The sequence below is a fragment of the Pongo abelii genome, chromosome 14 (assembly GCF_028885655.2).
Source record: "Pongo abelii isolate AG06213 chromosome 14, NHGRI_mPonAbe1-v2.0_pri, whole genome shotgun sequence".
NCBI lineage: Eukaryota > Metazoa > Chordata > Mammalia > Primates > Hominidae > Pongo > Pongo abelii.
Window position 1 is genome coordinate 84,847,332 of NC_071999.2, and position 24,591 is coordinate 84,871,922.

Consider the following 24,591-nt stretch of genomic DNA (forward strand, 5'->3'; position numbering starts at 1 on the left):
TGAAGCCATTTCACGCCTAATATTGGTAGGTGATCCAATCGCAACTTAGAAAGATCTAATGATCAACTTTATGAACCATCAAATATAAGCATACTTGCAAAACTGTACTATTTTCATACCTGATTGTTAAATGGTACAGGGTGGAACAACTTTGAGGTAAACACTGCCTTCAAATTTCAGGCTTCTATTAATATGCAAGATGCAGAAAATGTGATGAAATTTTTCAAGGACAATGTTGTAACCTGTGGCTTAAGGAATACCTTTGGACTGACAGAGAAACAGTTTTTGTTAAGGTGAGTATAATTATGATAACTTGCCTGGAGAGGGGAAAACCGAGTCACTACTTGATCACTGTCATATATGACCTACAGGGGATTTTCATCGAACTTGTGGCATGGGGTGGACACAACTAAGCCAAGACATACCCCTGAGTGTCATTCAAGCCATGGTTTTAAAAAAATATTAACATTTATATAGGCACAGAGAACACACTAGCAATAAGTACAGTGTCGTTATACAAAGATCATTCCAGTTCCCACTGTTTTCAGATACAGTCTTCTTCCACAAACCTCACCTGCTGATTGGCAAATTGAGCCAACTGTAAAAGATGGCTGTCAGACAGACACAATTGCTCATATATCTAATCAGGTTTCTTCAAGAGAGGGATTTTTTCACTTAGATTTAAATGAGCAGGTTTACTGCCTCAGAGGCAAACTGGTATTGACTGCATTCTCCCTACACTCCCAGTTGATTGGAAATTGCGGCTCTGGAGTATTGTGGGTGTATTTTAACAATTATTTTTACTTAAAATATTTAAAAATTGTAGGGAAAAAAAGAATCACACATCCTCCAAAGTAAAAATAGATAAATAAATAGTAGAGGACATCCGGAATAAATTCACCTTCAACTGAGATTTTAAAAATAAAAATTTAGCCAGGCGCGATGGCTCACATCTGTAATCCTAGCACTTCGGGAAGCCGAGGAGGGTGGATCACCTGAGGTCAGGAGTTCGAGACTTGCCTGGCCAACATGGTGAAACCCCGTCTTTCCTAAAAATACAAAAAATTATCCAGGCGTGATGGTGGGAGCCTGTAATCCCAGCTACTCCAGAGGCTGAGACAGGAGAATTGTTTGAAACCAGGAGGCGGAAGTTGCAGGGAGCCAAGAACTCACCATTGCACTCCAGCCTGGGAAACAAAAGCAAAACTCCATCTCAATAAATAAATAATAAAAAAAGATAAAAAATAAATAAAAAATAAAAATTTAGTTTATTCTTATCCAAATTATTTCATTCAAGGTCCTCAATGCATTCTGGAAATTCTGGATATGATTATGATATTTGATAAAAAGACTATGATACGATGATGGCACCTTTCACTCTACCCAGTGTCAGGTGAATAGGGGAGTCAAAACTGCTCATCAATTGTTTTCCACTGCCTACACCAATTCACAAACAAGTAAGAAGGTGAACTTAAATGAAAAGAATAACGATGCCTTCAAAAGGCCAGAAAGAGTGCACATAAACTTCTTCAGCAATGAAATTAAGATTTCCCACATACAGTTTGTTTTAGGATGCACTTAGCTGCAAATATCAGAAAGCCCAACTGATAGAAGCTAAAATAAAGGAAAGCATTTGATTACCTCACATGACAAGAAGTCTGGAGGTGAGTGGTTCCAGAACTGGTTCAAGAGCTCAATGAAGTCAGGAAGCTGGGCCAGCATCCATGCCACTATGGGCCTTGCACTTGCAGGAAAAAGAGAGCTGCTTCACCTCCAAGCATCTCACACTCAGAGAGCAGTGATCTGAGCGGGACAAAAGCCTGGAATTATTAATATTGCTACACAAACAAAACTGGAATTCTGCTAGCAAGAAAGAAGAGGGAATGGCTGTTATAAAGTAGGACTCACAGGGGCTAGGGATACTCTGCACTCTAAGTGTTCTCACAAACCTACATTTGAAATCAATAAACTACTCATGTCTGACACTACAACCCCCCAATCCACGTGGCTCTTTGAAAAACCTCAATAGAATTTTCCCGTCCATCAACCTAGTTCCCTCTGTGTATTTCCAGGAATTTATCCATTTCCTCTAGATTTTCTAGCTTGTGTGCATAGAGATGTTCATAGTAGTCTCCGAGAATTGTTTGTATTTCTGTGGGATTCACTGTGATGTCACCATTGTTATTTCTGATTGTGCTTATTTTGATCTTCTCTCTTTTTGTTTGTTAATCTAGCTAGTGGTCTATCTTGTTTATCCTTTAAAATAACAAATGTTTCATTTTTTTTTTTTGTATGGTTTTTTTTTGAGGTCTCAGTTTCATTTAGTTCTGCTCTGATTTTAGTTATTTCTTTTTCTTATGCTAGCTTTGGCTTTAGCGTGTTCTTATTTTTCTAGTTCGTCTACATGTGAGATTAGGTTATTGATTTAGACCTTTCTATCACCTTCTGCCTAAAGAAAAGATAAACTTTCCATGTAAAGTTTTTCCACATCAAAAACAGTAATGCAAGGAACCAGTAGCAAGCTCAAAATAAATGACAGGATGGCTTGATCACAGGGGAGGCTGTAAACTGATAGTTCACTGAAGGAATGACATTGCTTTTCTAAGACTGCAGAGTTAGTTGGAAGCAAAACTGGTAGCAGAACCAAAATAGCTAGAATTACTGCTCTGTACTCACCTCTCTGTTCAATCATCAGTTCATACATCTCTACTCACACTCCATCATCAATTCAAACATTAACAATTAAATGTTAATATTTTCCCATTTAAAAACTGGTAAAAATCCAGATAGGTAGGTAGGTAGATCGATAGACAGACGGACAGATAGACAGATAGATAGATAGATAGATAGATAATCCCCCCACTGGTAATTCTGCATTCATTTTTTCCTGGAGTTGCAAACTGTCAGGCAACATTTGTTTACTGCAGACATTTTCAACAAGGAAAATATTAAAAACTTACAAGGCTATGTTTTAATGGTCAGAAAATTACTTTTAAAAATTATAGCTATATTTTTGACATTTGATATGAAGGCCTGAGTTTCCAGGACATCTTGAACCAAAATAGATTTGTATTTAAAAGTGAAAGTCAAGGTTCCAGGAAAAAAATGTAATCAAGTAGAAATATTCAATAAGATGACAATATTGCTAAAAGGAAGTAAAACAACAAATTGATATTACTTTGAACAAGCCACAGAAAAGGCCAGTAATTGATTATATTCTAACCAATAATAAGTCAGAGATATTTCACTTTCAAAATTTTTACTTTGGTAGCTAAGAAAACAAAGCCCCCTAAAAAAACAAATCTCGTCCTTATGTTAGTTTTTTTATGATTATTCAGAGCTCAGAACTCATTCCTTTGAGGCAGTTTTAGGATTGTAAAAGTTAAGCTATGGCATGGATTAAAAATACGGATTTTGGTTTCAAAGATAATTGAATCTGAATGTCTGTTCTACCATTTACTAGCTAATACCAGTTACTGAGTATTCTGAGCCACTTTTAAAAAAAATGAAAAATGGCAATGAATAAAATAGTTAATTTGTTGGAATGTTAAATAATTTAATTTGAAAGTATATATAAATCACTTGGCACATGGTAGGCACTCAGAAAAGGGTAGCCATTCATAACAATAAGAGAAGATAGTGCAAATTTGTAAAAGAAGAGTTTCACAACTTCCTGCAATTGCAAACAGATGTCTATAAGAGTAGGGACACCTTAAACAGAAAATGCACTTTGGGTGAACCAGGCTTCAGTATATTTTCAACTCTTCCCACATGAGATAGCTTGGATTATTGTTCAGAAATATTCTCTCCCTCCACCTTACTTTCAGAGGAGAGTTGTATTTCCCATTTCACTGACATTGGTCTTGACCATGTGACTTGTTTCAGCAAATGGGATGTCAGCAAACATGAGGCAAACAGAGGCTCTTAACAGTCCAGCAATTGGCTTGCTCTCCTAGCCTCTGCCATTGACCTTAAAAGAAATGCATGGACTAGCCAATTCGTCACTGAAGCTCCAAGAGAGACACTTAATGCCATACAAGCTGCCTTCAGTGAGCCAGCCTAGATTTTTTTTAATCCTCAACACACAGATACACAAGTGAGCCCAGCTGAACATAGTCTAGATTGTCTAGATTAGCAAAACCACACTAACATAAAAATAAATATTAACTTTGTGCTACTGAGTTGTGGGGACAGTTTCTTTTTTTTTTTTTTTTGAAACGGAGTCTCGCTCTGTCTCCCAGGCTGGAGTGCCGTGGCGCTATCTCGGCTCACTGCAAGCTCCGCCTCCCAGGTTCACGTCATTCTCCTGCCTCAGCCTTCCGAGTAGCTGGGACTACAGGCGTGCGCCACCAGGCCGGCTAATTTTTTGTATTTTTAGTAGAGATGGGGTTTCACCGTGTTAGCCAGGATGGTCTCAATCTCCTGACCTCGTGATCCGCCCGCCTCGGCCTCCCAAAGTGCTGGGATTACAGGCATGAGCCACCGCGCCCGGCCGTGGGGACAGTTTCTTAAGCAGCAATTCTCTGGCAATAACTTACTTATATGCCACATTTATACTATCATACTTGGAGCATTGCTGTGGGCACATTCATCCATTCATGCAGTGGTATTTATTTAAGACATATTTCTCAAAGCTACCATGTGCTAGAACTGTACTATCTATGGAATTAGACTAGCAAACATATAGGCACAACCCTGAGTCTAGGCATGTATTTAGGATCGCTGACTTCAGTTGGAAAACAGATTCTTCAAATGGTTCCTGTAGGCAAATATTACTGAAGATTTCAAATAGCAATTGTAAAATGAGAAAACAAATATAAAATTATATTTATTTCTTCCTTCTTCTTGCGCAGAATGTAACATAACAGCAAATTTCTCTTAATTAGGTCCTTTGTATCCCCAGAAAACGGTAAATATTTTTTGCCTCTGAAGTGAACTTGAGGAGGATAGTTGTTCTCAGTGAACAAAAGCAAACAATTTTAGCAAATATTCAAAGCAAGGTGAATTGTTGATTTGTTTAATGGAATCAGAACTAGACTTTTTATGAATATGTTTAATAACTTATTCTTGTGTATTCTTAATATGTTTAATAAGCTTATTAAATATTTAATACAATATTTTAATGTTTTTCATAAACTTTTTTCCCTTTAAATAAGAGTTTAGCCTCAATGCTAACCTTACATCAGATTGGGTCAGTAGGCACACCCTCCAGCTACAACTTATAGATGTGATAAAATTCCAGACACTAGATTAATGATATTAAAAATTATGTTTAAATATGTAGCCAAGCTGAAAAGGAAGGTAAGACCTCTAGACGCAGGAATGAAGGGGGAACTTGAAGCCAGGGTAGCGGTTTCATTCAAAATGCTAGATGCATTTTAAAGCCAGGTATGATCATAAGAATTGTGGGATTGCAGTTTTAATGACAATACAAAGACAAGAAATGTTATCATGGGAGAAGAGCTGAGATGAAGATCATTTAGTAAAGCTAATATCCTTAAAAGCTCACCCAGTCACTGAAAAGAAATTTTTTAAAATTCTACCTATTGGCTTGTAGATGTAGTTAAGACTGCTGTATGTCCCTGTTTCTGGTGAATTCTTGATTTTTTTTTTTTAAAGGAGCCAGGGCACAGTGGCTCATGCCTGTAATCCCAGCACTTTGGGAGGCCAAGGAGGGTGGATCACGAGGTCAAGAGATCGAGACCATCCTGGCCAACATGGTGAAACCCTGTCTCCACTAAAAATACAAAAAATTAGCTGGACGTGGTGGCAGGCGCCTGCAGATCCAGCTACTTGGGAGGCTGAGGCAGGAGAATCACTTGAACCTGGGAGGCAGAGGTTGCAGTGAGCCAAGATTGCGCCACTGCACTCCAGCCTGGCGACAGAGCGAGACTCTGTCTTAAAAAAAAAAAAAAAAAAAAAAAAAAGGAATCTTTTTCTCTACAAACTCACCAGCATCTGTTATTTTTTGACTTTCTAATAATAGCCATTCTGACTGGTGTTAGATGGTATCTCATTGTGGTTTTGATTTGCATTTCTCTAATGATCATTTATGTTGAGGTTTTTTTTTTTCATGTATGTCTTTGTTTGAAAAGTGTCTGTTCATGTCCTTTGCCCACTTTTTTTGTGCAGTTGTTTGTTTTTTTTCTTGTCAGTTTAAGTTCTTTATAGATGCTGAATATTAGACCTTTATCGGATGCATAGTTTGCAAAAATTTTCTCTCATTCTTTAGGTTATCTGTGTACTCTGTTGACAGTTTCTTTTGCTGTGCAGAAGCTCTTTAGTTTAATTACCAATGAAGTTATGATAAGAAAAACAAAAACAGTAAACTGTATTTGAAGACAAATTGTGTATGTGTGTGTTTTTCTTATAACCCTCTCACCTAATTTCTGCTAACCATAGGACATAATTTATATTGATACTTATCATTCATTTTTCACCAGGTCTGGAATGAGAATGTGTTGTGCATGACTGTGCAATGCTATTATCCTAAACCAATAGATAAGTTTCATTATGCTACTACAGTTTGTTTTTATAGCTTACATTAATAAAAGGGTAAAGAAGAACAAGAAAAAAAAGGAATCAGAATTAAATGATCAGATACTTTTTCTTAATATAGTTGAATAAAATATTATGCATAAACTTTCTTTTCTCTTTTAAAGAATAGTTTAGTCTCAGTGCTGACATCATGGCAGATTGAGAAAAAATATGCATAAAAATGAAACTTCCAACCTTATACTTTGCACGGCTATGGAGGGCTAAATGTTATCCCTGTGGTGTTGGAATCCCAAACTGAGAAATTAAAACCTCTAACATCTTGGCAAAAATTGTGCAGTTGCAACATAGGAAAATATATTCAACCCAAGGCACATGAAACTTTCCAAGAAAACACAGAGAAAAAAATATCTGCCAAACAGGGAGGGTCAGCAGATATAACAAATGAGAAATAGCACTACAAAAAAATAATTTGAAGAAAAAAATTTAAAATGTGCTTAATATAATAAGCATGTAACAAAGAGAAACCATGATAAAATATGACTAATGAAGTAGAATTTCTAGAAGAAAATCTTGCAAGCTGGAAAGAGGGCAGAGGGAATTACCCATTAAAAAGGCCAAAAAAGAAATTATACTGATAGAAGCCAAAAGACATTGAAATAATAACTTCAAATAGTTGGTAAAAATAACTGTCAAATTAAAATTCTATAGCCAGCAAAGCTATAATTTTTAAAGGAACAAAAATGAAAACACATTAAGACAAACACTAAAAATTTTACCATTTAGAGATAATACTCAATAAAAACAAAAAAAATCAAAAGGCACACTTCTATTAAAAAGAAATTAAATTCAGAAGGAAGGAGTAGTATGTGAAGAAAATGGTATGTAAAGGAATTGTAAAAATATAAGTGAATCTAAAGAAAAAATAACTCTTAAGATCCCGGAATACTACTTGTAATAATAATCAAGCATGTTGAAGGCATTATAAACAAGATGAAAGTAAAATATTGAACAACAGTAATATAAAATGTCAGTGGTAGATTACAAATTAAAATATTATAAGAATATTGTTGTTCAATAAGAGGTTTAGAATATTTACTGTTTCAGATATTATTAAATCAACTACACATGGTAAAAGACAATTAAGGGCAATCGCCACAAGAATAGACATTGAATGTATAACTTCCAAAGTTAAAAAGGGAGATAAAAAGCAAAATAAAAACAAAAATAATAAAAGCCTCAATACAATTAAAAATAGAAAAAATTAAAAAGCATAATAAATGCAAAACACAAAATAAGATGTTATAAATTAGTACTCCCCAAATCAGTAATAATACTAAATGTAAATGGATTAAACTCCCTTGTTGACTTTCTCCCTGACTTACAATGGTTTGACTTACCAGTTTTTGATTCGACAATAGTATAGAAGTGATACGCATTCAGTATACTCCTCAACTTATGATGGGATTTATCCATATGTAACCCCATCATAATTCATGAAGCATCTGTACTCAGACTAGAACACAATTTTAAAAATAAACATCACAATCCAGATCTATTTACAATAGAAGTGCCAAAACGCAACAAAACAAAAATATTGAGTATAAAGTAATGAAATATGCACATATATTTGGTAAAAACTAAAATATAATAAAACTAGTCAGGCAATACTAAAATAAAACACAGTAAAAATTAAGGCAAAACCAATTTTTATGGCTAAAGATATGTATTTCTTAAACATAAAAAAAATTTACCCGACAGATGTAACAATCCCAGATATTTACGCCTCCAACAATAGAGCCACAGAACATATAAAGTCAAAAATCCCTGATTATAAGGAGAGCGGGGCCAAGCCACCATCAGAACAGGGTCTTTTTTAAAAAACACGTCTCTTCCAAAAATGTGTACATTCAGGCATTTAAGAAACAAACAAATATGGAAAAGATTTGAACAACACTAGACGTATATGGAACCTCATATCTCACAATCAGTGAGCATATACTTTTTTTAGGCATACACGCAACATTTTTAAAAATCAGCTATGTTCTAGACCATGTAGGAAGTATCAGTAAATAAAAAAGAATCAATTTTCTTGATGACACATGATGTATAGCATCTTTTCACATGCTTATTTACCATCTATACCTTTTCTTTGATGGGGAGTCTGTTAAGGTCTTGCGCCCATTTTTTCAGTCAATTGTTTGTTATGTTGAATTTTAAAAGTTACTTTGATATTTTATGTAACAGTCCTTCATCAGATATGTCTTTTGAAAACACTTTCTTCTAGTCTGTGGCTTGTCTTTTTCTTATCTTTGCAGTGTCTTTTGTAGAACAGAAACTTCCATTTTAGTGAAGGCCAGCTTATCCATTCTTTTTCTCTCATGGATTACGCCATTAGTGTTTCATCTGAAAACTCCTTGCCAAACCCAAGGTCATCGAGATTTTCTCCTATGTTATTTTCTAGGAATTTTATAGTTTTGTGTTTTACATTTAGGTCTGTGATCCATTTTGAGTTAATTTTTGTGAAGAGTGTGAGGTCTGAGTCTAGGTACATCTTAATTTTAGCATGTAGATGTCAAGAGTATCTTTTCTTCACTGTATCACCTTTGGTCTTTTGTCAAAGATTAATTGACTATGTCTGTGTAAGTCTATTTCTGGGCTTTTATTCTGTTCCATTTATCTATTTGTCTATTCTTTCTTCAATACTACACTGTCTTTATTGCTGTTGCTTTATAGTTAAGTCTTGAAATCAGGTAATGTCAGTCATCCAACTTTGTTCTTCTCTTTCAATATTGTGTTGGCTATTCTGGGTGTTTTTCCCCTTCATATAAACTTTAAAATCAGGGAAATAGGTCATCAGGGAAATGCACATTAAGTCAACAATAAGATAAAACTACACATATATTAAAATGGCCAATACTCAGAACACTGGCAACACCAAATGCTGATGAGGATGTGCAGCAACAAGAACTCTCATTCACTGCTGAGCAGAACACAAAATGATACAGCTACTTTGTAAATTGGTTTAGTAGTTTCATACAAAGTTAAATGTACTCATGCCATACAATCCAGCAATCTCACTCTATGGTAGTTACCAAAAGGAGTTGGAAACTTACATTCATACAAATACCTGTACACAGATGTTTATAGCAGCTTTATTCATAACTGCCAAAACTTGGAAGCAACTAAGTTATCTTTCAGTAGGTAAACAGGTAAACTGTGACACATCCAGACAATGGAATTCATTTAACGCTAAAAAGAAATGAACTATCAAGCTACAAAAAATATGTGAAGGAAATGTAAGTGCATATTGCTAAGTGAAGCCAGCCTGAAAATGCTATCTACTACATGATTCCAACTCCATGGCACTCTAGAAAAGCCAAAACTGTGGAGTCAGTATAAAAATTAGTGGTTTCCAGAGGTCAGAGGGGAACAGGGAATAAATAGGCAGAGCACAGAGGATTTTTAGGGCAGTGAAACTACTCTGTATGACACTACAATGGTGAACACATGTTATTATACATTTATCCAAATGCATAGAATGCACAACATTGAGAGTGAACCTTAACGTAAACTATGGTCTTTGGATGATAATGATGTGTCAGTGTGGTTAATCGATTGTAACAAATGAACCACTCCAGTAGGGTTGTTGATAATGGGAGAGGCTATGCATGTTGGGGGATAGAGATACATGGGGTATCTCTGTACTTTCCATTACATTTTGCTCTGAACCTAAAACTGCTTTAAAAAAATAGTCTACTACATATATGCAGCCAATATACATGAAAAAAAACCTCATCATCACTGGTCATTAAAGAAATGCAAATCAAAACCACAGTGAGATACCATCTCATACCAGTTAGAATGGCAATTACTAAAAAAATCAGAAAACAACAGATGCTGGTGAGGCTGTGGAGAAATAGGAACACTTTGACACTGTTGGTGGGAGTGGAAATTAGTTCAACCATTGTGGAAGACAGCGTGGCGATTCCTCAAGGATCTAGAACCAGAAATACCATTTGACCCAGCAATCCCATTACTGGGTATATACCCAAAGGATTATAAATCATTCTATTATAAAGACATATGCACATGTATGTTTATTGCAGCACTATTTACAATAGCAAAGATGTGGAACCAACCCAAATGCCCATCAATGATAGACTGGATAAGGAAATGTGGCACATACACACCATGGATACTATGCAGCCATAGAAAAGAATGAGTTCATGTCCTTTGCAGGGACATGTATGAAGCTAGAAACCATCATTCTCAGCAAACTAACACAGGAACAGAAAACCAACCACATGTTCTCACTCATAAGTGGGAGTTGAACGATGAGAACACATGGACACAGGGAGGGGAACATCACACACAGGGACCTATGGTGGGGTGGAGGTCAAGGGGAGGGAGAGCATTAAGACAGATACCTAATGCATGTGGGGCTTAAAACCTAGATGATGGATTGATGGGTGCAGCAAACCACCATGGCATATGTATACCTATGCAACAAACCTGCACATTCTGCACATATATCCCAGAGCTTAAAAAATTTTTACAGTCTATTAAAAAATCCATATCACTTGGATGATATTTTCTAACAACAATATAAATAGCAATATCAATAGTAAAATATTGTTTAAATAAACAATCATTTGTAGAGTGAAAAATATGCTAAATAATTTACTGGTTACAAAAATAATAGAAATTGGAAAATACTTAGAACTGAATATGACAAGTAAGTATACCTGGATTCAACAGATGATAGAGACCAGATAGAGGTGCCTCTAACTGGAAGAATCCTTTGTAAATGTTTGTTTCAGGATTCAGAAGTTAATTTTCAAGATGGACCATTATTGTACAACAAATTGTCCAACCAGAGAATTTTTAAAAAATCAATAGATACAGCAAATGCCCAGAGATAGGAGAAGTCTGGCAAAAACTTTTCAAGTATTTGTAGCCAAATGCAATCTCAGCTTTTAAATAAAGAATGCTTCTAAATGAATGTAGGTTCTTACAGGGAAATGTAGTTACCTGTATCCTCTGCCCCCATTTCAGTTCTGTTAAACAAATACATAAGGGCTAAGATGTGTAAACACCAAAATAGGTAATTGGAACACACAGATGAATCAGACACAGTGCCTGTCTTTGAGGAGATTGTGGACTAGTGAGAGAGATATGCCTAAAAATGTATAGATTGAATCAAGTGTGAGAAGTGCAAAGCTTTGCCCTATGTGTTGTGGGACCACAGAGGATGGACACTTAGTTCAGCCTGGGGTTCAAGAATGGCTCTTGAAAGAAAAGGCTATGCAGGTTTCCTAAAGCATCAAATCACTTTTCCTATACACGACTTAACACTCACAATTCAAGCAAAATGTACTAAAATTTTTAAATGTCTCTGAATTTTTTCGAAGTAGCTAGAACAAGTTCACAAGTAATTTATCAACTTCTCAAGTGCATTGCTCAAGACAATTTAAAAAAGGGAAAAGAAAAAAACTTACTTGTATTAGTAGCCATCAGCAGAAATAAGGACTTCACTGGGGCATCTCTTGCAAGACTCTTGCTAAAACTTCGTAGAGTTTTTGGAAACAGCCCTTTAGGGTAAGCACCAATATATAACAGCAAAATATTACATTTCTTTAAGTTTCACTCTTAAAATTAGCATTCCAAAAACCAGACTGGAGAGAGGACAAGGATGCAAGTAAGCATTATGATGTCTGTTTGCTACTTGCCCTCTGTGTATAAGCACAACAGTAGGTACTTACACAGGGCAGACAGATTGATCAGAAGATCATGGTCCAACCTCACAAGGCTGACTGTTACAAGGCATAAAGAAAGTGACTGCCACTTTCTTTGAAATGTTTTACTTAACCATGTGTAAGTTTAAAAGAAAAACTGATTAAATTCGCTCAAGTAAAATTTCCATGTCTTGTCTCATCTGTATCTGCCCATACATGAGACTTACTAAACTTCCCCTGACTCTAAAACCAGAATGAAAATTTACAAATAAAGAAAGCACCAGATAACAACTTGTTTAACAGATCTCAGTCACTTTGCTGCCATGAGGTCCTCCTGGGTCACTTTCAGTTCTAAAAATGTATGTGGCACATTAGAAAAAAATATCACCTAACCCAGCAGTATTTTCAGAGGCCAAGCCTTGCTCAACTGGACCATCTGGTATGATGAGTATTTTAACAGCTGCCACTCTATAAAGGGCTTCTCCATTACCCATTCCTGCAAGAGTTGCTGGCTTGCTCTAGTTTATTTCCTCTCTGGCTTTTCTTCTTTGAAGATTTGTGTTTGTGCAACTGTGGTACCCAGTTAATTGTATTTATTTTAGGTATTTTCTACTTTGTATGGGTTGAACTGGCTTGAGAGTGATCATGCTGCTTTTGGCAGGGGGTGGGTAGTTACTAAATTTTCAAGACAGGTCATCACATTTTGAAATATGTATAAGTGTGTGTGTGCATGTGCATGTGTTTTAGAATTTAAGTGTTGCAAATAAGTCCCTCAGAGTGTGTTTTGTTTGTTTTCTAGAACATAAAGAACTTTTGAAGTTTGGTTAATTTCCATGCCAAGAGTTCTGTGGAGTCAAGAGGCAGCACCCCCACTGTGAAACCAATGGAACTCTCTTCAGGGATGCTCAGTGAAAGACAAAATTTAAAAATGTACAGAACATAGAAACACCAGCACTTGCAAAACCAGACTTGGGATTTGCCACTTGTTTCTTGGAATTTAGGCTGCCCTGGGCTATGAGGGCTTTCTGTTTCTTTGCCTAGACATTCTTTTACAATTATTGAAAATCAGACCTAATTTTGCTTAGCTTCCCTTTGTTTTCAAGCATGGTCATTGTGATGGTTAATACTGAGTGTCAACTTGATTGGACTGAAAGATACAAAGTATTGATCCCAAGTGTGTCTGTGAGGGTTTTGCCAAAGGAGATTAACATTTGAGTCAGTGGGCTGGCGAAGGGAGGCCCACCCTTAACCTGGGCGGGCACAATCTAATCAGCTGCCAGCATGGCTAGAATATAAGCAGGCAGAAAAATGTGAAAAGAGAGACTGGCCTAGCCTCCCAGCCTGCATCTTTCTCCCATGCTGGATGCTTCCTGCCCTCGAACATCAGACCCCAAGTTCTTCAGTTTTGGAACTTGGACTGGCTCTCTTTGCTCCTCAGCCTGCAGATGGCCTATTGTGGGACCTTGTGAGTGTGAGTTAATACTTAATAAACTCATATATATATAAGTTTATTAAGTATAAGTATTATGTTATTATTAACTATATATACATATACATATATATATATATAGAGAGAGAGAGAGAGAGAAAGAGAGAGAGAGTTCTGTCCCTCTAGAGAACTCTGACTAATACAATCATCACCGTTACTTTAAACACAGGTAAACTCTCCACTGGTTAAGGAAAAGACAGAAGCATCCACTTTTCTGGTGGCAACATGATGCTAGGTTCAATTTCTATAGTTAGCATAAAGAAATGGGAAAATTAAAGGCAAAAAGTCATATTTAAGTATCTTTGCAATGGGAATTTAGTATTAAAAGAGATGTCTATATTACAGCAAACACATTTCAGTAAGGATTTTTGTTCTATGACCTATGTCAGCTCCACACTGTTTCTTCTTCCTGAAGGAGAACTATCCAATCCAATGCCATTTAAGTAATTGTCATAAAGTCAGAATCTCTATAGGTAGGTAGGTAGGTAGGTAGGTAGGAAGGAAGGAAGGAAGGAAGGAAGGAAGGAAGGAAGGAAGGAAGGAAGGAAGGGAAAAGAAAGAAAGAGAAAGAAAGAGAAAGAAAAAGAAAGAAAGAAAGAAAGAAAAAGAAAAGAAAAGAAAGAAAAGAAGGAAAAGAAAGAAAGCTTGCTAAAATACTGTCTTCTTTTTAGCTGAGCTAATGGTTTCCCAGCTAGCTCATTTTAAAGTAAAGGAGGTAGCTTCATTAATTTGAACTCTGTAATTACAGGTCTAGAATCACAAACAAATTACTTCTAAAAATTAAATTTTAGAAGCCAGACCACTTAGCAAAAAACTATTCTAATAGAATTTAATTGAAAAATACTAAATAACATGAAGATGTATGATTCTTATGGTAAAGAATATGACAAAGTAGGAAGGTCATCATCGCTCCACTGGAAGTAACATAGAACTTCCTTGTGTGGGTAGAGAGAAAAGCAGTGAGAGAGTGGGAAGGATTGCAGGATTATGAAAGGACAAGAGTAGGAAACTGTACAGTAAGGAGCAGTGTTGATTGTTTGGGGACCTCATGGTGGGGCGAGGGGTTGGTGGTGGCGTTCATACAGTTAGTTAGAAACAGACATAAAAGATGCACGCGTTCGTAGAGGCTCAACATGCAAGAGACTATACAGTGATCCCACTGGAGCTCTGGAGTTAAAAAGCCAAAAGTTTCATCCCAGACTCAGTCATTTACCAGCTACAAAGCTGGGGCAGTTACATAACTTCCCAGGGCCTACATTTCCTCATGTGAAACCCATGAGATGTGCATTTTTTCCTTGAAGCTTTGTTATAAGGATGAAATAACAACTGGCAAATGGATTAGCACAGTACCTGGCACATAGTAGGAAGTCATTAAATACTTTCTTCCTTTCTACTAACTCTGTACCACTCACCACCATCGTTACTTGTACCAAATTCAAGAGTTCGGAAATTTTGTCATCTGTAATAACAAACTCCATTCACCATGGCTATATTCTTACAGCAAGCTACATAGTGTCTAATAGAGCCACCCAGCCATCACCTTCATCACGTATTTAATAAAACTATTGTGAATCAATTCCCTGCTAAGAATTATGTAAGTGAGCTATAACGCCTCTTATCAGTGTTACTGATTATACAAGCTTTCTGGAAAGTGGAAGAATTGTGAAACACAGAGATGAAGTCAGTTCAGTTCAGTGGAAGAACAACTGTGACATCTAAAGGCAGACAGCCAGGCTGAAACACAGTGTTGGAAACATGCACAAAGCTATCATGAACATGGCAAATGGCACTGCTATGCACTGAAAGAGATTAAATATTCTTTTCTGCTCTTTATTTTATTGCACTTTCCAATTTAGTACAGAACCCTTTTGCAATAAAACCAGAGTCTTTCTGAAAAGTAAATGTGTCCTTTCATTAATCACCACTTTCCACTTGTTTGTCTCAATTTCGCCATCAAGAAGTCTGCAGTACCACAAACCTTTGACTAGTGTGCTACCTTGATTAAGGCACAAAACGTTAAAAGCAAATTACTATGAAAGTATGAAACAATTTGCACTTAATGTTTCAGTCATATCTGTAAAAAATATGACTTAAATATAGTTTTATTAATAATACATATTTTAATTAAACGGCTGGAGGTGCATCTAGCAGGAAAAAATTGAATCTTCTCTGGATTTCACATGCTGGTATGATTCATGGGCAGTAAATATGCAAAGCTTTATGCCCATAAGGCAATCAAACTCCAAAGCTGATATGCATGTTTTTATCTAAAAGAATGGAATCTCATAAGGACTAGAAATAAAAATAATAACAGACTGGTGTTCCATTCTAATGAATTGGCTTTAGCCAACAGTATCTTTCTTATGTAATAAAATCATCCTTTCAGCTACAATTACATCCACTCCAACATTTTATGGAAGTAATAACTTACTTCCATTATTCTCATTAAACAAGAAAATCCTGTGTATGTACTTATACATATTGAAAAACTTCACACGTATTAATAATAAAATCCTGGGATATGAGTGACCACCTTTGCAAAGCAGGAAATGCTTTCCCTTGCAGACAGTTTAGGTGTTGCTTAATCCCTAAAGGATCTCACTTTACTCCTGCTCTTTCCCTAGCATTTGCCTAGTGTATTAGTTTGCTAGCGTTGCCATAACAAAGTACTGAAAATTGGATGGCTTCAACAACAGCAATTTTCTTTTCTCACAATTCTGGAGGCTAAAAGTCTGAAATCAAGGTGTCAGCAAGGCTGTTTTTTTTCTGAGGCTCCTCCCCTTGACTTATAGTTAGCCACGTTCTCCCTTGTCTTCACATGGGTCTCCCTCTGTGTTTGAATGTCTGTGTCCCAATTTCCTCTTTCTATGAACATATCAGTCACATCGGATTAAAGCCTTACCTTAACGACCTTGTTTCACCTTGTTTTAACTTAATTATCTACTGAAAGACCCTGTCTCCAAATACAGGCACATTCTGAGGAACTGGGGGTTAGGACTTCAACATATGAATTTTGGTGGAACATAAATCAGCCAATAACACCTGGAGATTATTTTTCAGTTACATACAGTTATACTATCTGCCTCTACATCACTTGGCGTGGTATTTTGTCAACAAGAAAAGCCTGTTAAAATTTTAAGACTATGTAGAATGAACTCAAAAGCTAAGATTTTCATTTATATTTTATCTTTAGTTTGAATTTCTCTGAAAAATTGTATTATATTTGTGATCATCACTTTAAAATACCTGAACAATTAAAAATGAAAAGTTGACTACTATTTAGCTAAAGGTGAGAGAACATAGTCCTTGTAACTATGCCAGACCCAACTGTGACTCAGGAGCCATATGTATCAGGTATCCCTGAACCCATGCTAGTGAGGATACCTTGCAGGGACGAAGCTGACTTGGCATTGACTTTCCCAAGATGACCAGGTGATCTGAACAGTACCTTTAAAACTCTATGGTTAAAAATTGGCAAATGGGATCTAATCAAACTAAAGAGCTTCTGCACAATGAAAGAAACTATCATCAGAGTGAACAGGCAACCTACAGAATGGGAGAAAATGTTTGCAAGTTACCCATCTAACAAATATCCAGAATCCACAAGGAACTTAAACAAATTTACAAGAAAAAAACAAACAATCCCATCAAAAAGTTGGCAGAGGATATGAACAGACACTTCTCAAAAGAAGACATTTATGTGGCCAACAAACGTATGAAAAAAAACTCATCATCACTGGTCACTACAGAAATGCAAATTAAAACCACAATGAGATACCATCTCACGCCAGTTACAATGGCGATTACTAAAAAGTCAGAAAACAACAGATGCTGGTGAGGCTGTGGAGAAATAGGAATGCTTTTACACTGTTGGTGGGAGTATAAATTAGTTCAACCATTGTGAAAGACAGTGTGGTGATTCCTCAAGGATCTAGAACCAGAAATACCATTTGACCCAGCAATCCCATTACTGGGTATACACCCAAAGGATTATAAATCATTCTACTCTAAATACATATGCACACATATGTTTATTGCAGCACTATTTACAATAGCAAAGACTTGGAACCAACCCAAATGCCCATCAATGATAGTACAGATAAAGAAAATGTGGCACATGTACACCATGGAATACTATGCAGCCATAAAAGAGAATGAGTTCATGTCCTTTGCAGGGACATGGATGAAGTGGAAGCTATCACTCTCAGCAAACTAACACAGAACAGAAAACCAAACACCACATGTTCTCACTCATAAGTGGGAGTTGAACAATAAGAACACTTAGACACAGGAAGGGAAAGATCACACACTGGGGCCTGTTGGGAGGTGGGGGACAAGGGGAGGGAGAGCATTAAAACAAATATTTAATGCATGCAGGGCTTAAAACATAGATGATGGGTTGATAGGTGCAGCAAACCACCATGGCACATGTATACCTATGTAACAAACCTGTACGTTCTGCACATGTATCCCAGAACTTAAAGTAAAATAAAAATTAAATTACATTTTAAAAACTATGGTTAGATGGATGCATAGACATTTATAATTGTTTTGTCTTCCTAAGGAATTGTCTCTTTAATCCTTATAAAATATCTCTCTTTATCTCGAATACTTTGAGTCTTGAAATCATTTTAACCTAAAATTTTAAAAAGTCACTCCAACCTTGATATGTTTATAATTTTTATGCCATATGTTGTTCCATCTATTTACATTCAACCTATTTATGTCCTTATATTTAGTGCGCATTTCTTGTAGGGAGTACGTCCTAGATTCGTGCTTTTTTATCCACTATATCAATCTCTGCGCCTTTTAATTTTAGTGTTTCAGCCATTAACATTTAATATAATTATTGATATGGTTGGATTTAGGTCTACCACTTTTTATTTGTTTTCTGTTTTTCCCTCTGTGTGTTGTTTCTGTGTTTCTTTCATGCCTTCTCTTTGGTTACTTGAATATTTTTAGTATTCGATTTTAATTTATTTGTTACTTTTTTAGCTATCTCTTATTATATTTAGGGGTTTCTCTAGGGATTATAATGTACGTATCTTATCTTTCACAGTCTTCATAGAGTTAATACTGTACTACTTCCTGTAAAATAGAATAGTCTTGAAATCAAATAGTCCCCCTCTGGCTGAAGTCTATGTTATAGTTGCTACATGAATTACACCTACATATATTGAAAACCTCACCCAACAATGTTATACTGTTTGCTTCAATCAGTCATATGTATTTTAAAGAACTGAAAAAGAAAAATGGTAGTATTTTATAATTATCCAACAATATACCATCATGTTGTTCTTCTCACATTCCTAAAGACAAGTTTACCCCCTAGCACCATTTTCCCCTTCATCTTAAAAGCATCCTTTAGCATTTCTTATTAAAAAAGTTATGCTAGAAACAAATTTTCTTGTCTCCTTCATCCAAAAATATCTTTAAAGTTCTGAAAGATATCTCACAGGACTTAGAATTTTATTAATAAATTAACAGCTCTTTTCTTTTAGCACTTTAAAGATGTCTCATTGTCTCCTGGCCTCCATAGATTCAGATGAGAAATCCACAGTAATTCAAATCATTGTGCACCTATATGCAAGCTGTTATTTTATCTAGCTGCTTTTAGGACATATTTATTTTTGATTTTCAGTGATACAATTATAATATGTCAAAGCCCGATTTTTTAAATACATCTTATTTTCTCTTCACTGAGTTTTTTGTAAATTTTTACTGTTCACCAAATTGGGTTTGGCTATTATTTCTTCAAATATGTTTATTGTTTCAATCTTTCTCCTCTCCCCTGGAACTCAATTTTCACATGTTAGACCTTGTTATATTGTCCCACAGGTGCCTAAATTTTTGTGTTTTTTGTTGTTTGTTTCTTTCAATCTGCTTTGTTCATTGTTCTCTTCATTTTGAATAATTTCTTTTTTAAAAAATAATAGTTGTACATACTTGAGGTAAATATATTTTTATATAAACATTTGTCATTATTAAATCAGAGTAATTAAGATACTCATCACCTCAAGTATGTATCATTTCTTTGTGTTAGGAATATCTCAATTCCTCTCTCTCTCTATATATATATATACACATATCCGTATATATATACATATGCATATATACACACACACACTATATATGCATATACATATATACACATACATATACATATAAATACACAATAAATTATTGTTGGCTATAGTGCTCTGTTGTGCTATCAGATACTGGATCTTATTCCTTCTATTTTTGCACCCATTAATCAGCCCCTCTTTAATCCTTCCTAGTTTCTAGTAATCATTTTAATCCTTCCTAGTCACTACCCTTCCTAGTCTCTAGTAACCATAATTCTACTCCCTATCTCAATGAGTTAAATTTTTTTCGCTCCTACATAGAAATAAGATTATGAAATATTTGTCTTTCTGCACCTGGCTTGTTTCACTTAACAATGTCCTCTAGTTCCACCGATGTTGCTGTGAATGACATGATTTCATTCTTTTTATGGCTGAATAGTAGTATTCCATTGTGTATATATACCACATTTTCTTTATCCACTCATCTGTTGTTGGACACCTAAGCATATTCCATATCTTTGCTATTGTGAATGATGCTGCAGTAAACACGAGAGTGCAGATGTCTCTTTGGTATACTGATTTCCTTTCCTTTGGGTAAATGCCTAGTAGTGGGGTTGCTGGATCATATCGTAGGTCTATTTTTAGTTTTTTTATTTTTCTATCTTTTTTTTAGCTTTTTTTCTTTTTTCTTTTTTTTTTTTTTGGAACTTTTATGCTGTTCTTCATGGTAGCTATACTGATTTACATTCCCACCAACAGTGTACCAGACTGAATAATTTCTGTTGATCAGTCTTCAAGTTCACTGACTCTCTTCTGTCATCTTCATTCTACTAATGAACCCATTCAGTGAAATATTTATTTCAGATATTTAACTTTCAATTCTAAAATTTCCATTTGGTTGTCCTTTATAATTTTTGTCTGCTGAACTGTATGTTTTTCTTTACCTCATAGATCACAGACATTATAACTTCTTTAATGTCTTTCTCTATTAATTCAACATGTGTGTCATCTAGGGTATGGCATCTGTTCTTTCTTCTTTCCCTTGAAAATTAGTTCTATTTTTCTGCTATGTTTGTTTGTTTGATTTGAGTAATTTTAGAATGATGAATGTGATGTTCTGTAGACTCTGGGTCCTAATGTAATTATCTGAGAAGTGTTGATGTTTTTGTTTTAGCATGCATTCAAGCCATTTAGGTTCATCTTCTGAGAGCAGCGGTTAAAATCTCAGGTTAGGTCTCCCAAGCTGTGCTACCTCATTTGCAACTGAGCCATACATGCATAGGTTAGGGGTTAGTCTGATACTTTTGTGGATTCACTCAGAGAAATAGGGGTCTTTTTCTCTAGGCTCTCCTTTCCAAAATTCTTCTCATACTCTCTGGCCCACAGATGTTTCTTTCCCTAGTTCTCCCAGCCAGAGAAACAGGATTTTTCCAAAGTTTCTCTGCCAAGTAACTACACACTGAGATCCACCCTCAGGGCAAAGCTAGGAGAGAAAAAATGAGGGATCACTGTCCCTTCCCCATATGAGTTGCCTCTTCACAATCTGCCTACCTTTGTTTACTTTAATATCTGAGCCTTTGATAGATACTTTTTGTATTTTATCCAGAGTTTTTAGTTGTACTCAGCGAGTGGGATAGGCTGTATGGGTTTACATCAACATAGTGAAACAAAAATTCCCTGACTACCTAGAATTTCCCTTTGTGACACAGCAAGGGAGACAAACTGTGGGGAATCTTCCTGTCTAGCTACCCTCACTCCTCCTGAGTCATGCAAGAACCCTAGAAATTACCTACAATTAGGCATGGGTATGTATTAAGGAGGCCCAATAGCCTGACATTTGCCTCAAGTTTAAGCCCATACACCCAGTTTTTAGATCAGGATCAGAAGTAGCTGATTCCAACGACAGGTGTGGTGGCTCATGCCTGTAATTTCAGTTAATTGGGAAGTCGAGATGGGAAGATCGCTTGAGCCCAGGAGTTTGAAACAAAGCCCTGGAGTTTGAGACCAACATAACGTGACATCTCTAAAAAATAAAAAAAAAGAAAAAGAAGAAAGGAAAGAAAGAAAGAAAGAAAAAATTAACCAAGTGTGGTGGTGCATACCTTTAATTCCAGCTACTCGGAAGGCTGAGGTGAGAGGACTGCTTGAGCCCAGGAATTCAAGACTGCGGTGAGCCGTGATTGTGTGTCCGGAACTGGTGGGTTCTTGGTCTCACTGACTTCAAGAATGAAGCCGCGGACCCTCGCGGTGACTGTTACAGTTCTTAAAGTCGGCGTGTCCAGAGTTTGTTCCTTCTGATGTTCAGATGTGTTCGGAGTTTCTTCCTTCTGGTGGTGTTCGTGGTCTCGCTAGCTCAGGAGTGAAGCTGCGGACCTTCGCGGTGAGTGTTACAGCTCTTAAGGAGGCACGTCTGGAGTTGTCGGTTCCTCCCGGTGGGTTCGTGGTCTCGCTGGCTTCAGAAGTGAAGCTGTAGATCTTCGCAGTGAGTGTTACAGCTCATAAACGCAGTGTGGACCCAAAGAGTGAGCAGCAGCAAGATTTATTGCAAAGAGCAAAAGAACAAAACTTCCACAGTGTGGAAGGAGACCCAAGCGGGTTGCCGCTGCGGGCTCTGGCAGCCTGCTTTTATTCTCTTATCTGGCCCCACCCACATCCTGCTGATTGGTCCATTTTACAGAGAGCCCAGTGGTCTGTTTTGACAGGGTGCTGACTGGTGTGTTTACAATCCCTGAGCTAGACACAAAGGTTCTCCACGTCCCCACTAGATTAGCTAGATACAGAGTGTCGATTGGTGCATTCACAAACCCTGAGCTAGACACAGGGTGCTGATTGGTGTGTTTACAAACCATGAGCTAGATACATAGTGCCGATTGGTGTATTTACAATCTCTGAGCTAGACATAAAGGTTCTCCAAGTCCCCACCAGACTCAGGAGCCCAGCTGGCTTCACCCAGTGGATCCTGCACCGGGGCCACAGGTGGAGCTGCCTGCCAGTCCCGTGCCATGCACCCGCACTCCTCAGCCCTTGGGTGGTTGATGGGATTGGTTGCCGTGGAACAGGGGGTTGCCGTGGAACAGGGCTCGTCGAGGAGGCTTGGGCCGCACAAGAGCCCACGGAGGTGGGGGAGGCTCTCAGACATGGCAGGCTGCAGGTCCCCAGCCCTGCCCTGCGGGCAGGCAGCTAAGACCCGGCGAGAAATGCAGCGCAGCGCCGGTGGGCTGGCACTGCTGGGGGACCCAGCACACCCTCTGCAGCCGCTGGCCCAGTTGCTAAGCTCCTCATTCCTGGGCCGGCAGGGCCGGCTGGCCGGCCGCTCCGAGTGCAGGGCCCGACGAACCTACACCCACCCGGAACTCGTGCAAGCACCATGCGCAGCCCCGGTTCCCGCCCGCGCCTCTCCTCCACACCTCCCGGCAAGCTGAGGGAGCTGGCTCCAAACTCGGTCAGCCCAGGAACGGGCTCCCACAGTGCAGCAGCGGGCTGAAGGGCTCCTCAAGTGCCGCCAAAGTGGGAGCCCAGGCAGAGGAGGCGCTGAGAGCAAGCGAGGGCTGTGAGGGCTGCCAGCAGGCTGTCACCTCTCAATTGCACCACTGCACTCCAGCCTAGGCAACTGAGCGAGACTCTATCTCAAAAAGAACAAAAAACGGCCTGGCGTGGTGGCTCACGCCTGTAATCCCAGCACTTTGGGAGGCGGAGGAGGGCAGATCACGAGGTCAGGAAATGGAGACCATCCTGGCTAACACGGTGAACCCCGTCTCTACTAAAAATACAAAAAATTAGCCAGGTGTGGTGGCGGGCACCTGTAGTCCCAGCTACTCAGGAGGCTGAGGCAGGAGAACGGTGTGAACCCGGGAGGCGGAGCTTGCAGTGAGCCGAGATCGCGCCACTGCACTCCAGCCTGAGCGACAGAGCTAGACTCCGTCTCAAAAAAAAAAAAAAAATCAAGAAAAAATAAGTAGCTGATTCCAGTTACTTGTCTTAATGGCCCAGATATATGCATTCAAGTAACTTTTTTGACATTATGGATTTAAACTTACTACTCCTATACCCAGACTAATTTCAAACAAAGCCATCAAACAAAAATAAGATTAAATAAAGAACACCCTGAGGATAACACTTATCTCACTCAACCCTAAAGAGTAAGCCTCATATTGCCCTAAAACCAGGTTTGAAGTTTGGGATTCATTTCCGTAAATCCATTATTACTCCAAGGAACTAATTATAATTTCAACAAGGTTGTAGAATCAGTACTGGCAGTGCCTGAAAATGCATTTATTCATTTAACAAATATGTATTGAGCACTTAAATACATCAGGCAATGTTCTAGGCAACAAAATTATTTTAAGATAGAAAAGCAAATTGGTAGACTCTGAAATTTGCCACCAACACCTGAATGAGCAACTATTCTCTCCTTTTTCATGCTGTTACACTACTATTTTTGCAATTTGCCTTTTTATTTATTGCAATGTATTTTTCTGATTTGACTAATGTATGTTATATGAGGCTGAAGTACAGTTAGGACTATTCTCAAAAAGCATAGAAAATCACTGATTTGATGTAATACTGATGGCTTGGTGCACATATGACACTTCACTGAATGCTGCCAATGTGTGACAGCCACTAATAATCAAAAATACAGTTAGCATATACAGAAGTCTTAAAGGAAATGATAGAGCTAAGTTATCACCCCTCCTACCAAAACCAAGAGAGGAATAGGATGCTCTCAATCCTTTCCCCTCATCAGTTTTTTACCCTCTTTCCTGCTACCTGGAGTGCAGGAGAAAAGTGAGGTATTGCTGTGTAT

General features: G+C 37.4%; 1 long non-coding RNA gene across 1 annotated transcript in view; it reads right to left on the reverse strand.

The window, feature by feature from the left end:
• Window positions 1–22,388, reverse strand: part of LOC134759900 (uncharacterized) — an 85,355-nt gene extending 62,967 nt beyond the window's left edge. The window contains exon 1 of the long non-coding RNA XR_010136804.1: window positions 21,890–22,388. This is a non-coding gene — a long non-coding RNA (uncharacterized LOC134759900). The remainder of the gene's footprint in view (window positions 1–21,889) is intronic.
• Window positions 22,389–24,591: the final 2,203 nt, after the last annotated feature.